Source organism: Microtus pennsylvanicus, chromosome X (genome assembly GCF_037038515.1).
Source record: "Microtus pennsylvanicus isolate mMicPen1 chromosome X, mMicPen1.hap1, whole genome shotgun sequence".
Taxonomy (NCBI): domain Eukaryota; kingdom Metazoa; phylum Chordata; class Mammalia; order Rodentia; family Cricetidae; genus Microtus; species Microtus pennsylvanicus.
Genome location: NC_134601.1, coordinates 59,951,461 through 59,967,284, shown reverse-complemented (window position 1 = coordinate 59,967,284; position 15,824 = coordinate 59,951,461).

Sequence of the window (15,824 nt, the reverse complement as noted above, 5' to 3'; positions counted from 1 at the left end):
ACCACTGCCACACTCCTTATCATTTCCACAGTCCTTACCACTACCAAGCCCTTAACACTACAACACCCCTTACCACTACCACACACCTTACCACTGCCACACTCCTTACCACTGCCACACCCCTACCACTGCCACACCCCTTACCACTGCCAACCCCTAACCCCTGCCACAGTCCTTACCACTGCCACACCACTTACCACTGCCACAGTCCTTAACACTGCCACAGTCCTTACCACTGCCACAGTCCTTACCACGGCCACACACCTTACCACTGCCACATCCCTTACCACTGCCACACCCCTTACCACTGCCACAGTCCTTACCACTGCCAAACTCCTTACCACTACCACACCCCTTACGACTGCCACAGTCTTTACCACTACCACACTTGTTACCACTGCCACACTCCTTACCAGTGCCAAACTCCTTACCACTGCCACACCCCTTACCACTGCCAACCCCTAACCACTGCCACAGTCCTTACCACTGCCACACCCATTATAACTGCCACAGTCCTTAACACTGCCACAGTCCTTACCACTGCCACAGTCCTTACCACGGCCACACACCTTACCACTGACACATCCCTTACCACTGCCACACCCCTTACCACTGCCACAGTCCTTACCACTGCCAAACTCCTTACCACTACCACACCCCTTACGACTGCCACAGTCTTTACCACTACCACACTTGTTACCACTGCCACACTCCTTACCAGTGCCAAACTCCTTAACACTGCCACACACCTTACCAATGCCACACCCCTTACCACTGCCACAGTCCTTACCACTGCCACAGTACTTACCACTGCCACACACCTTACCACTTCCACATCTCTTAACACTGCCACACTCCTTACCACTGCCACACTCCTTACCACTACCACACCCCTTACCACTGCCACATACCTTAACACTGCCACAGTCCTTACCACTGCCACACCCCTTACCGCTGCCACACCACTTACCACTGCCACACCCCTTACCGCTGCCAACCCCTAACCACTGCCACACCCCTTACCACTGCCACACCCCTTACTACTGCCACACCCCTTACCACAGCCACACCACTTACCACTGCCACAGTCCTTACCACTGCCACAGTCCTTACCACGGCCAAACCCCTTACCACTGCCACATCCCTTACCACTGACACACCCCTTACCACTGCCACAGTCCTTACCACTGCCACACCACTTACCACTGCCACACCCCTTACCACTGCCACAGTCCTTACCACTGCCACACTCCTTACCACTGCCACACACCTTACCACTGCCACAGTCCTTACCACTGCCACACCCCTTACCACCGCCACACCACTTATCACTGCTACACCCCTTAACACTGCCACCCCTTACCACTGCCACACCCCGTAACACTGCTACACCCCTCACCACTGCCACACTCCTTATCATTTCCACAGTCCTTACCACTACCATACCCCTTACCCCTACATCACCCCTTACCACTGCCACAATCCTTACCACTGCCACACCCCTTGCCACAGCCATGTTCCTTAGCACTGCCACACCGCTTACCACAGCCACACCCCTTACCACTGCCACACTCCTTAGCACTGCCACACCTCTTACCGCTGCCACACCCCTCAGCAGTTTCACACCCCTTAACACTGCCACACTCCTTACCACTGCCACACCCCTTAACACTGCCACATTCCTTACCACTGCCACAGTCCTTACCACTGCCACACCCCTTACCACTGCCACACCCCTTACCATTGCCACACCCCTTACCACTGCCACACACCTTACCACTGCCACCGTCTTTACCACTGCGACAATATTTACCACTTCCACAACCCTTACCACTACCACACCACTTCCACTGCCACACTCCTTACCACTGCGACAATACTTAACACTGCCACACACCTTATCACTGCCACACCCCTTACCACTGCCACAATCCCTAACACTGCCACACCCCTTACCACTGCCACCTTCCTTACCACTGCCGTACTCCTTACCACTGTTACACCCCTTACCATTTCCACAGTCCTTACCACTGCCACAGACCTTACCACTGCCACACTCCTTAACACTGCCACAATCCTTACCACTGCCACACCCCTTACAACTGCCACAATCCCTACCAATGCCAAACCCCTTACCACTGCCACAATACTTATCACTGCCACAGTCCTTACCACTACCACACCCCTTACCACTGCCACACTCCTTACCACTGCGACAATATTTACCACTACCGCATTTCTTATCACTGCCACACCCCTTACCATTGCTACACACCTTACCACTGCCACACCCCTTACCACTGCCACAGTCCTTACCACTTCCACAGTCCTTACCACTGCCAAACCCCTTACCACTGCCACACCACTTACCACTGCCACACCCCTTACCAGTGCAACAGTCCTTACCACAGCTACACCCCTTACACTGCCACAATCCTTACCACTGCCACACCCCTTGCCACAGCCATGTTCCTTAGCACTGCCACACCGCTTACCACAGCCACACCCCTTACCACTGCCACACACCTTACCACTGCCACCGTCCTTACCAATGTCACACTCCTTACCACTGCCAAACACCTTACCACTGCCACAGTCCTTACCACTGCCACACACCGTACTACAGCCATGTTCCTTACCACTGCCACACCCCTTACCACTGACACACCCCTTACCACTGCCACACTTTTTAACACTGCCACACCCGTTACCACTGCCACACCATTTCCACTGCCACATCCCTTACCATTGCCACACCCTTACCACTGCCACACTCCTTATCATTTCCACAATCCTTACCACTACCAAGCCTTTAACACTACAACACCCCTTACCATTACCACACACCTTACCACTGCCACACCCCTACCACTGCCACACCCCTTACCACTGCCAACCCCTACCACTGCCACAGTCCTTACCACTGCCACACCACTTACCACTGCCACACTCCTTAACATTGCCACAGTCCTTACCACTGCCACAGTCCTTACCACGGCCACACATCTTACCACTGCCACATCCCTTACCACTGCCACACTCCTTACCACTACCACACCGCTTACCATTCCTACAGTCCTTACCACTGCCACACTCCTTACCACTGCCACACCTCTTACCACTGCCACAGTCCTTACCACTGCCAAACTCGTTACCACTACCACACCCCTTACGACTGCCACAGTCTTTACCACTACCACACCAGTTACCACTGCCACTCCCTTACCACTGCCACACTCCTTACCACTGCCATACTCCTTACCAATGCCACACCCCTTACCAATGCCACACCCCTTACCACTGCCACAGTCCTTACCACTGCCACAGTCCTTACCACCGCCACACCCCTTACCACTGCCACAACACTTACCACTGCCACAGTCCTTACCACTGCCAAACTCCTTACCACTACCACACCCCTTACCACTGCCACATTCCTTACCACTGCCACAGTCCTTACAACTGCCACACCCATTACCACTGCCACAGTCCCTACCACTGCCACAGTCCTTACCACTGCCACACCCCTTATCGCTGCCACACCCCTTACCACTGCCACACCCCTTACCACTGCAAACACATAACCACTGCCACACCCCTTACCACTGCCACACCCCTTAACACTGCCATACCCCTTACCACTGCCGCACCCCTTGCCACTGCCACAGTCCCAACCACTGCCACAATACTAACCACTGCTAAACCCCTTAAAACTGCCACACCCCTTACCACTGCCACAGTCCCTACCACTGCCACACTCCCTACCACTGCCACACACCTTACCACTGCCAGACCCCTTACCACTGCCACACCCCTTACCACTGCCACACTCCTTACCACTGCACACTCCTTATCACTGCCACAATCCCTACCACTGTCACACCCCTTACTACTGCTACAATACTTACCACTGCCAGACCCCTTATCACTGCCACACCCCTTATCACTGCCACACCCCTTACCACTGCCACAATCACTACCACTGCCACACCCCTTACCACTGCCACAGTCCTTACCACTGCCACACCCCATACCATTGCCACAGTCCTTACCACTACCAAACCTCTTACCACTGCCACCTTACTTACCACTGCCATACTCCTTACCACTGCCACACCCCTTACAACTGCCACACCCCTTACCACTGCAACAGTCCTTACCACTGCTCCACTCCTTACAACTGCCACAATACTTACCACTGCCACACACATTACCACTGCCACACTCCTTACCACTACCACACCCCTTTCCACTGCCACAGTCCTTACCACTGCCACACCCCTTACCACTGCCACACTCCTTACCAGTGCCACACCCCTTACCACTGCCACATTCCTTACCACTGCCACAGTCCTTACCAGTGCCACACCCCTTATCACTGCAACACCCCTTACCATTGCCACACCCCTTACCACTGCCCCACTCCTTATCACTGCCACACGCCTTACCACTGCCACACCCCTTACCATTTCCACAACCCTTACCACTGATACACTCCTTATCCCTTCCACACAACTTACCACTGCCACAGTCCTTACCATGCCACACCCCTTACCACTGCCACACTCCTTACTACTGCTATACTCCTTAACACTGCCACACCCCTTACCACTGCCACACCCCTTACCACTACCACAATCCCTAACCCTGCCACACCCCTTACCACTGCCACACCCGTTAGCACTTCCACAACCCTTACCACTGTCACACTCCTTACCATTGCCACACCCCTTACCACTGCCACAGTCCTTACCACTGCCCCATTCCTTTCCACTTCCATACCCCTTACCACTGCCTCGCCCCTTACTACTGCCACAGTCCTTACCACTGCCACAGTCCTTACCACTGCCACACCCCTTACCACTACCACACCCCTTACCACTGCACACTCCTTATCACTGCACAATCCCTACCACTGCCACACCACTTACCACTGCCAAACTCCTTACCACTGCTACAATACTTAGAAATGCCACACTCCTTATCACTGCCACACCCCTTACCACTGCCACAATCCGTACCACTGCCACACCCCTTACCAGTGCCACAGTCTTTACCACTGCGACAATACTTACCACTACAACACCCCTTACCACTACCACACCCCTTACCACTGCCACACTCCTTACCACTGCTACACCCCTTACCACTGCCACACCCCTTATCCCTGCCACACCCCTTACCACTGCCACATCCCTTACCACTGCCACTGTCCTTACCACTGCCACACCCCTTACCACTACCACACCCCTTACCACTGCCATAGTGCTTACCACTGCCACAGTCCTTACCACTGCCACACCCCTTACCACTGCCATACTCCTTACCACTGCCACAACCCTTACCACTGCCACAGTCCTTATCAATGCCACAGTCCTTACCATGCCACAACCCTTACCACTGCCACACCCCTTACCACTGCCCCACCCCTTACCACTGCCACAGTCCTTACCACTGCCACACCCCTTACCACTACCACACCCCTTACCACTGCCATAGTCCTTACCACTGCCACAGTCCTTACAACTGCCACACACCTTACCACAGCCATGTTATTTACCACTGCCACACCCCTTACCACAGCCATACTCCTTGCCACTGCCACACCCCTTACCACTGCCACACCCCTTAACACAGCTACACCCCTTAACACTGCCAATCCTTACCACTGCCATATCCCTTACCACTGCCACACCCCTTACTACTACCACAATACTTATCACCGCCACAGTCCTTACCACTGCCACACCCCTTACCACTGCCACACCCCTTACCACTGCCACACTTTTTATCACTGCCAAAGCCCTTACCCCTGACACAACCCTACCACTGCCACACCCCTTACCACTGCACACTCCTTATCACTGCACAATCCCTACCACTGCCACACCACTTACCACTGCCACACTCCTTACCACTGCTACAATACTTAGAACTGCCACACTCCTTATCACTGCCACACCCCTTACCACTGCCACAATCCATACCACTGCCACACCCCTTACCAGTGCCACAGTCTTTACCACTGCGACAATACTTACCACTACAACACCCCTTACCACTACCACACCCCTTACCACTGCCACACTCCTTACCACTGCTACACCCCTTACCACTGCCACACCCCTTATCCCTGCCACACCCCTTACCACTGCCACATCCCTTACCACTGCCACACTCCTTACCACTGCCACACCAATTACCATTGCCACAATCCCTACCTCTGCTACACGTTTTACCACTGACACAGTCCTTATCACTGCCACACCCCTTACCACTACCACACCCCTTACGACTGCCACCCCCCTTACCACTGCCACAGTCCATACCACTACCGCACCCCTTATCACTGCCACACCCCTTACCACTGACACAGTCCTTACCACTGCCACACTACTTACCACTGCCACATCCTTACCACTGCCACACCCCTTACCACTGCCATACTCCTTACCACTGCCACAACCCTTACCACTGCCACAGTCCTTATCACTGCCACACTCCTTACCACTGCCCCACCCCTTACCACTGCCACACCCCTTAACACTGCCACCCCTTACCCCGCCACATCCCTACAATTGCCAGTCCCCTTCCCACTGCCAAATTCCTTAACACTGCCACCCCTTACCCCGCCACATCCCTTACCACAGCCATGTTACTTACCACTGCCACACCCCTTACCACAGCCATACTCCTTACCACTGCCAAACCCCTTACCACTGCCACACCCCTTACCTCGGCTACACCCCTTAACACTGCCACCCCTTACCCCGCCACATCCCTTACCACTGCCAGACCCTTACTACTACCACAATACTTATCACTGCCACACCCCTTACCACTGCCACACCCCTTACCACTGCGACACTTTTTATCACTGCCACACCCCTTACAACTGCCACACCCCTGCCACTGCCACAAACCTTACCACTGCCATACTCCTTACCACTGCCACACCCCTTATCACGGCAAAACCCCTTACCACTGCCACACAACTTACCACTGCCACAGTCCTTACCATGCCACACCCCTTACCACTGCCACACTACTTACTACTGCTATACTCCTTAACACTGACATACCCCTTACCACTGCAACACCCCTTACAACTGCCACAATCCCTAACCCTGCCACACCCCTTACCACAGCCACACCTGTTACCACTGCCATACCCCTTACCACTGCCGCACCCCTTGCCACTGCCACAGTCCCTACCTCTGCAACAATACTAACCACTGCTAAACCCCTTACCACTGCCACACCCCTTACCACCGCCACAGTCCCTACCACTGCCACACTCCTTACCACTGCCAAACCCTTACCACTGCCACACTCGTTACCACTGCACACTCCTTATCACTGCCACAATCCCTACCACTGCCACACCCATTATCACTGCCACACCCCTTAACACTGCCACACCCCTTACCACTGCCACAATCCCTACCACTGCCACACCCCTTACCACTGCCACAATCCTTACCACTGCCACACCCCATACCATTGCCACAGTCCTTACCACTACCAAACCTTTTACCACTGCCACCTTCCTTACCACTGCCATAGTCCTTACAACTGCCACACCCCTTACCACTGCCACAGTCCTTACCACTGCCCCACTCCTTAACACTGCCACAATACTTAACACTGCCACACCCATTACCACTCCCACACTCCTTACCACTACCACACCCCTTTCCACTGCCACAGTCCTTACCACTGCCACAGTCCTTACCACTGCCACAGTCCTTACCACTGCCACACTCCTTACAACTGCCACACCGCTAACCACTGCCACAGTCCTTACCACTGCCACACACCTTACTACAGACATGTTCCTTACCACTGCCACACCCCTTACCACTGACACACTCCTTACCACTGCCACACTTTTTAACACTCCCACACCCGTTACCACTGCCACACGATATCCACTACCACACCCCTTATCACTGCCACACAACTTACCACTGCCACAGTCCTTACCACTGCCACACCCCTTACCACTGCCACACCCCTTACCACTGCCACACCCCTTACCACTGCCACACTCCTTACCAGTGCCACACCCCTTATCACTGCAATACCCCTTACGACTGCCAAACCCCTTACCACTGCCACACACCTTATCACTGCCACACCCCTTACCACTGCCACACCCCTTACCATTTCCACACACCTTACCACTGATAAACTCCTTATCACGCCACACAACTTACCACTGCCACAGTCCTTACAATGCCACACCCCTTTCCACTGCCACACTCCTTACTACTGCTATACTTCTTAACACTGCCACACCCCTTACCACTGACACAGTCCTTACCACTACCACACCCTTTACTACTGCCTCAATCCCTAAACTTGCCACACCCCTTACCACTGCCACACCCGTTAGCACTTCCACAACCCTTACCATTCCAACACTCCTTACCACTGCCACACCCCTTACCACTGCCACACCACTTACGACTGCCACAGTCCTTACCACTGCCACACCCCTTACCACTGCCACCCACCTTACCACTGCCACAGTCCTTACCACTGACCCACCCCTTACCACTGCCACACCCCTTACCACTGCTACACCCCTTACCACTGCCACACTCCTTACCACTACCATACCTCTTACCACTACCAACCCCCTTACCACTACCACACACCTTACCACTGCCACACTCCTTACCACTGCCACACCCCTTACCACTGCCACACCCCTTACCACTGCTACACCCCTTACCACTGCCATAGTCCTTACCACTGCCACAGCCCTTACCACTGCCACACACCTTACCACAGCCATGTTATTTACCACTGCCACACCCCTTACCACAGCCATACTCCTTACCACTGCCACACCCCTTACCACTGCCACACCACTTACCACTGCCACACCCTTTACCACTGCCACACTCCTTATCACTGCCACACCACTTACCACTGCCACAGTCCTTACCACTACAACACCCCTTACCACTGCCACACTCCTTACCACTGCCACACCCCTTACCACTGCCACACACCTTACCACTGCTACACCCCTTACCACTGCCACACTCCTTACCACTACCATACTTCTTACCACTACCACCCCCCTTACCACTACCACACACCTTACCACTGCCACACTCCTTACCACTGCCACACCCCTTACCACTGCCACATTACTTACAGCTGCCACAATCCCTAACAGTGCCACACCCCTTACCACTGCCACAGTCCTTACCACTACCACACCCCTTACCACTGCCACACCCCTTACCACTGCCAAAGTCCTTACCACTGCCACAGTCCTTACCATGGCCAAACCCCTTACCACTGCCACACTCCTTACCAGTGCCACACCCCTTACCACAGCCACATTCCTTACCACTGCCACAGTCCTTACCAGTGCCGCACCCCTTATCACTGCAACACCCCTTACCATTGCCACACCCCTTACCACTGCCCCACTCCTTATCACTGCCACACCCCTTACCACTGCCACACCCCTTACCACTGCCATACCCCTTACCACTGCCGCACCCCTTGCCACTGCCACAGTCCCCACCACTGCCACAATACTAACAACTGCTAAACCCCTTAACACTGCCACACCCCTTACCACTGCCACACTCCTTACCACTGCCACACTCCTTACCACTGCCACAATACTTATCACTGCCACAGTCCTTACCACTGCCACACCCCTTACCACTGCGACACACCTTACCACTGCCATAGTCCTTACCACTGCAACACGCCTTACCTTGCCACACTCCTTACGACTGCCACACTCCTTCCAACTGCCACACCCCTTACAACTGCCACACCCATTAAAACTGCCACAGTCCTTACCACCTCCACAGTCCTTACCACTGCCACATCCCTTACCACTGCCACAGTCCCTACCACTGCCACACCCCTTACCACTGCCACACCCCTTACCACTGCCACACCCCTTACCACTGCCACTATCCTTACCACTGCCGCACCCCTTACCACTGATACACCCCGACCACTGCCACAGTCCTTATCACTGCCACAATACTAACCACTGCTAAACCCCTTACCACTGCTACACCTCTTACCACTGTCACAGTCCCTACCACGGACAGATTCCTTACCACTGCCACACCCCTTACCCCTGCCAGACCCCTTACCACTGCCACACCCCTTACCACTGCCACACCCCTTATCACTGCCACACCCCTTATCACTGCCACACCCCTTACCACTGCCACAATCCCTAGCAGTGCCACATCCCTTACCACTGCCACAGTCCTTACCACTGCCACACCCCAAACCATTGCCACACTCATTACCACTACCACACACCTTTCCACTGCCACAGACCTTACCACTGCCACACCCCTTACCACTGCCACACCGCTTACTACTGCCACAGTCCTTACCACTGCCACACACCTTATTACAGCCATGTTCCTTACCACTGCCACACCCCTTACCACAGCCACACTCCTTACCACTGCCACACCCCTTACCACCGCCACACCACTTATCACTGCTACACCCCTTAACACTGCCACCCCTTACCACTGCCACATCCCTTACCACTGCCACACCCCTTACCACCACTGCCACAGTCCTCACCACTGCCAGAGTCCTTACCACTGCCACAGTCCTTACCACTGCCACACCCCTTACCACTGCCACACACCTTACCACTGCCACAGTCCTTACCACTGCCACACCCCTTGCCACTGCCAAAACCCTACCACTGCCACACCCCTTACCACTGCCACACTCCTTATCTCTGACACACCACTTATCACTGCCACAGTCCTTACCACTGCCAGACCTCTTACCACTGACACATTCCTTCCCACTGCCTCACCTTCTAACACTGCTACACCCATTACCACTGCCACACCATTTCCACTGCCAAACCCCTTACCATTGCCACACCCCTTACCACTGCCACACTCCTTATCATTTCCACAGTCCTTACCACTACCAAGCCCTTACCACTACCACACACCTTACCACTGCCACTCCTTACCACTGCCACACCCCTTACCACTCCCACACCCCTTACCACTGCCACACCCCTTACCACTGCCACACCCCTTACCACTGCCACAGTCCTTACCACTGCCACCACCCTTACCACTGCCACACCCCTTACCATTTCCACACCCCTTACCACTGCCACACTCCTTATCACTGCCACACAACTTACCACTGCCACAGTCCGAACCATGCCACACCCCTTACCACTGCCACACTCCTTACCACTCCCACATCCCTTACCACTGCCACACCCCTTACCAATGCCACACCCCTTACCACTGCCACACCCCTTACCACCCCCACATCCCTTACCACTGCCACACCCCTTACCACTGCCACAGTCCTTACCACTGCCAAACTCCTTACCACTACCACACCCCTTACCACAGCCACAGTCCTTACCACTACCACACCAGTTACCACTGCCACACCCCTTACCACTGCCACACCACTTACCACTGCCACACTCCTTACCACTGCCACACCCCTTACCACTGCCTCACCCCTTACCACTGCCACACCCCTTACCACTGCCACACCCCTTACCACTGCCACACCCCTTACCACTGCCACACCCCTTACCACTGACAACCCCTAACCACTGCCAAACCTTTTACCACTGCCACACCCCTTACCACTGCCACAGTCCTTTCCACTGCCACACTCCTTACCACTGCCACACCCCTTACCACTGCCACAGTCCTTACCATTGCCACACTCCTTACCAATGCCACACCACTTAACAATGCCACACCCCTTACTACTGCCACAGTCCTTACCACTGCCATAGTCCTAACCACTGCCACACACCTTACCACTGCCACATCCCTTACCACTGCCACAGTCCTTACCACTGCCAAACTCCTTACCACTGCCACACCCCTTACCACTGCCACAGTCCTTACCACTGCCAAACTCCTTACAACTACCACACCCCTTACGACTGCAACAGTGTTTACCACTACCACACCTGTTACCACTGACACACTCCTTACCAGTGCCAAACTCCTTACCACTGCCACACCCCTTACTAATGCCACACCCCTTACCACTGCCACAGTCCTTTCCACTGCCACAGTCCTTACCACTGCCACACACCTTACCACTTCCACATCCCTTAACACTGCCACACTCCTTAACACTGCCACACTCCTTACCACTACCACACCCCTTACCACTGCCACATAACTTAACACTGCCACAGTCCTTACCACTGCCACACCTCTTACCGCTGCCACACCCCTTACCACTGCCACACCCCTTACCACTGCCAACCCCTAACCACTGCCACACACCTTACCACTGCCACACCCCTTACCACTGCCACACCCCTTACCACTGCCACACCCCTTACCACTGCCACAGTCCTTACCACTGCCACAGTCCTTACCACGGTTAAACCCCTTACCACTGCCACATCCCTTACCACTGACACACCCCTTACCACTGCCACAGTCCTTACCACTGCCACACCACTTACCACTGCCACACCCCTTACCACTGCCACAGTCCTTACCACTGCCACACTCCTTACCACTGCCACACACCTTACCACTACCACAGTCCTTACCACTACCACACCACTTACCACTGCCAACCCCTTACTACTGCCACTGTCCTTACCACTGCGACAATACTTATCACTGCCGCAGTCCTTACCGCTGCCACACCCTTTACCACGGCCAAAGAACTTACCACTGCCACACACCTTACCACTGCCACACTCCTTCCCACTACCACACCCCTTACCACTGCCACAGTTTTTACCACTGCCACAGTCCTTACCACTGCCACACTCCTTACCACTGCCACACCCCATACCACTGCCACACTCCTTACAACTGCCACACTCCTTACCACTGCCACACCCCTTACAACTGCCAAGTCTTTACCACTACCACACCAGTTACCACTGCTAAACCCCTTACCACTGCCACACTCGTTACCACTGAAACACTCTTTACCACTGCCACACCCCTTACCACTGCCACATCCCTTACAACGGCTACACCCCTTAACACTGCCACCCCTTACCACTGCCACACCCCTTACCTCTGCCACACCCCTTACCACTGCCACACCCCTTACCACTGCTACACCCCTCACCACTGCCACACTCCTTATCATTTCCACAGTCCTTACCACTACCATACCCCTTACCACTACCACACACTCTACCACTGCCACACTCCTTACCACTGCCACAGTCCTTACCACTGCCACACTCCTTATCACTGCCACACCCCTTACCACTGCCACAATCCCTACCATTGCCACACCCCTTACCACTGCCACATTCTTTACCACTGCGACAATATTTACCACTTCCACACCCCTTACCACTACCACACCCCTTCCACTCCCACACTCCTTACCACTGCGACAATACTTAACACTGCCACACACCTTATCACTGCCACACCCCTTACCACTGCCACAATCCCTAACACTGCCACAACCCTTACCACTGCCACAGTCCTTACCACTACCACACCCCATACCACTGTCACAGTCCTTACCGCTACCACACCCCTTACCACTGCCACCTTCCTTACCACTGCCATACTCCTTACCACTGTTACACCCCTTACCATTTCCACAGTCCTTACCACTCCCACACTCCTTACCACTGCGACCATACTTAACACTGCCACACACCTTATCACTGCCACACCCCTTACCACTGCCACAATCCCTACCAATGCCACACCCCTTACCACTGCCACACTCCTTACCACTGCCACAATACTTATCACTGCCACAGTCCTTACCACTACCACACCCCTTACCACTGCCACACTCCTTACCACTGCGACAATATTTACCACTGCCGCACTTCTTATCACTTCCACACCCCTTACCATTGCTACACTCTTTACCACTGCCACACACCTTACCACTGCCACACCCCTTACCACTGCCACAGTCCTTACCACTGCCACAGTCCTTACCACTGCCAAACCCCTTACCACTGCCACACCACTTACCACTGCCACACCCCTTACCAGTGCCACAGTCCTTACCACAGCTACACCCCTTACACTGCCACAATCCTTACCACTGCCACACCCCTTGCCACAGCCATGTTCCTTAGCACTGACACACCGCTTACCACAGCCACACCCCTTACCACTGCCACACCCCTTACCAGTGCCACCGTCTTTACCACTGTCACACTCTTTACCACTGCCACACACCTTACCACTGCCACAGTCCTTACCACTGCCACACACCTTACTACAGCCATGTTCCTTACCACTGCCACACCCCTTACCACTGACACACCCCTTACCACTGCCACACTTTTTAACACTGCCACACCCATTACCACTGCCACACCATTTCCACTGCCACATCCCTTACCATTGCCACACCCTTACCACTGCCACACTCCTTATCATTTCCACAGTCCTTACCACTACCAAGCCCTTAACACTACAACACCCCTTACCACTAACACACACATTACCACTGCCACACTCCTTACCACTGCCACACCCCTACCACTGCCACACCCCTTACCACTGCCAACCCCTAACCACTGCCACAGTCCTTACCACTGCCACACCCCTTACCACTGCCACAGTCCTTAACACTGCCACAGTCCTTACCACGGCCACACACCTTACCACTGCCACATCCCTTACCACTGCCACACCCCTTACCACTGCCACAGTCCTTACCACTGCCAAACTCCTTACCACTACCACACCCCTTACGACTGCCACAGTCTTTACCACTACCACACTTGTTACCACTGCCACACTCCTTACCAGTGCCAAACTCCTTACCACTGCCACACCCCTTACCACTGCCAACCTCTAACCACTGCCACAGTCCTTTCCACTGCCACACCCCTTACCACTGCCACAGTCCTTAACACTGCCACAGTCCTTACCACTGCCACAGTCCTTACCACGGCCACACACCTTACCACTGCCACATCCCTTACCACTGCCACACCCCTTACCACTGCCACAGTCCTTACCACTGCCAAACTCCTTACCACTACCACACCCCTTACGACTGCCACAGTCTTTACCACTACCACACTTGTTACCACTGCCACACTCCTTACCAGTGCCAAACTCCTTACCACTGCCACACCCCTTACCAATGCCACACCCCTTACCACTGCCACAGTCCTTACCACTGCCACAGTACTTACCACTGCCACACACCTTACCACTTCCAAATCTCTTAACACTGCCACACTCCTTACCACTGCCACACTCCTTACCACTACCACACCCCTTACCACTGCCACATACCTTAACACTGCCACAGTCCTTACAACTGCCACACCCCTTACCGCTGCCACACCCCTTACCACTGCCACACCCCTTACCACTGCCAACCCCTAACCACTGCCACACCCCTTACCACTGCCACACCCCTTACCACTGACACACCCCTTACCACTGACACACCCCTTACCACTGACACACCCCTTACCACTGCCACACTTTTTAACACTGCCACACCCGTTACCACTGCCACACCATTTCCACTGCCACATCCCTTACCATTGCCACACCCTTACCACTGCCACACTCCTTATCATTTCCACAGTCCTTACCACTACCAAGCCCTTAACACTACAACACCCCTTACCACTACCACACACCTTACCACTGCCACACTCCTTACCACTGCCACACCCCTACCACTGCCACACCCCTTACCACTGCCAACCCCTAACCCCTGCCACAGTCCTTACCACTGCCACACCACTTACCACTGCCACAGTCCTTAACACTGCCACAGTCCTTACCACTGCCACAGTCCTTACCACGGCCACACACCTTACC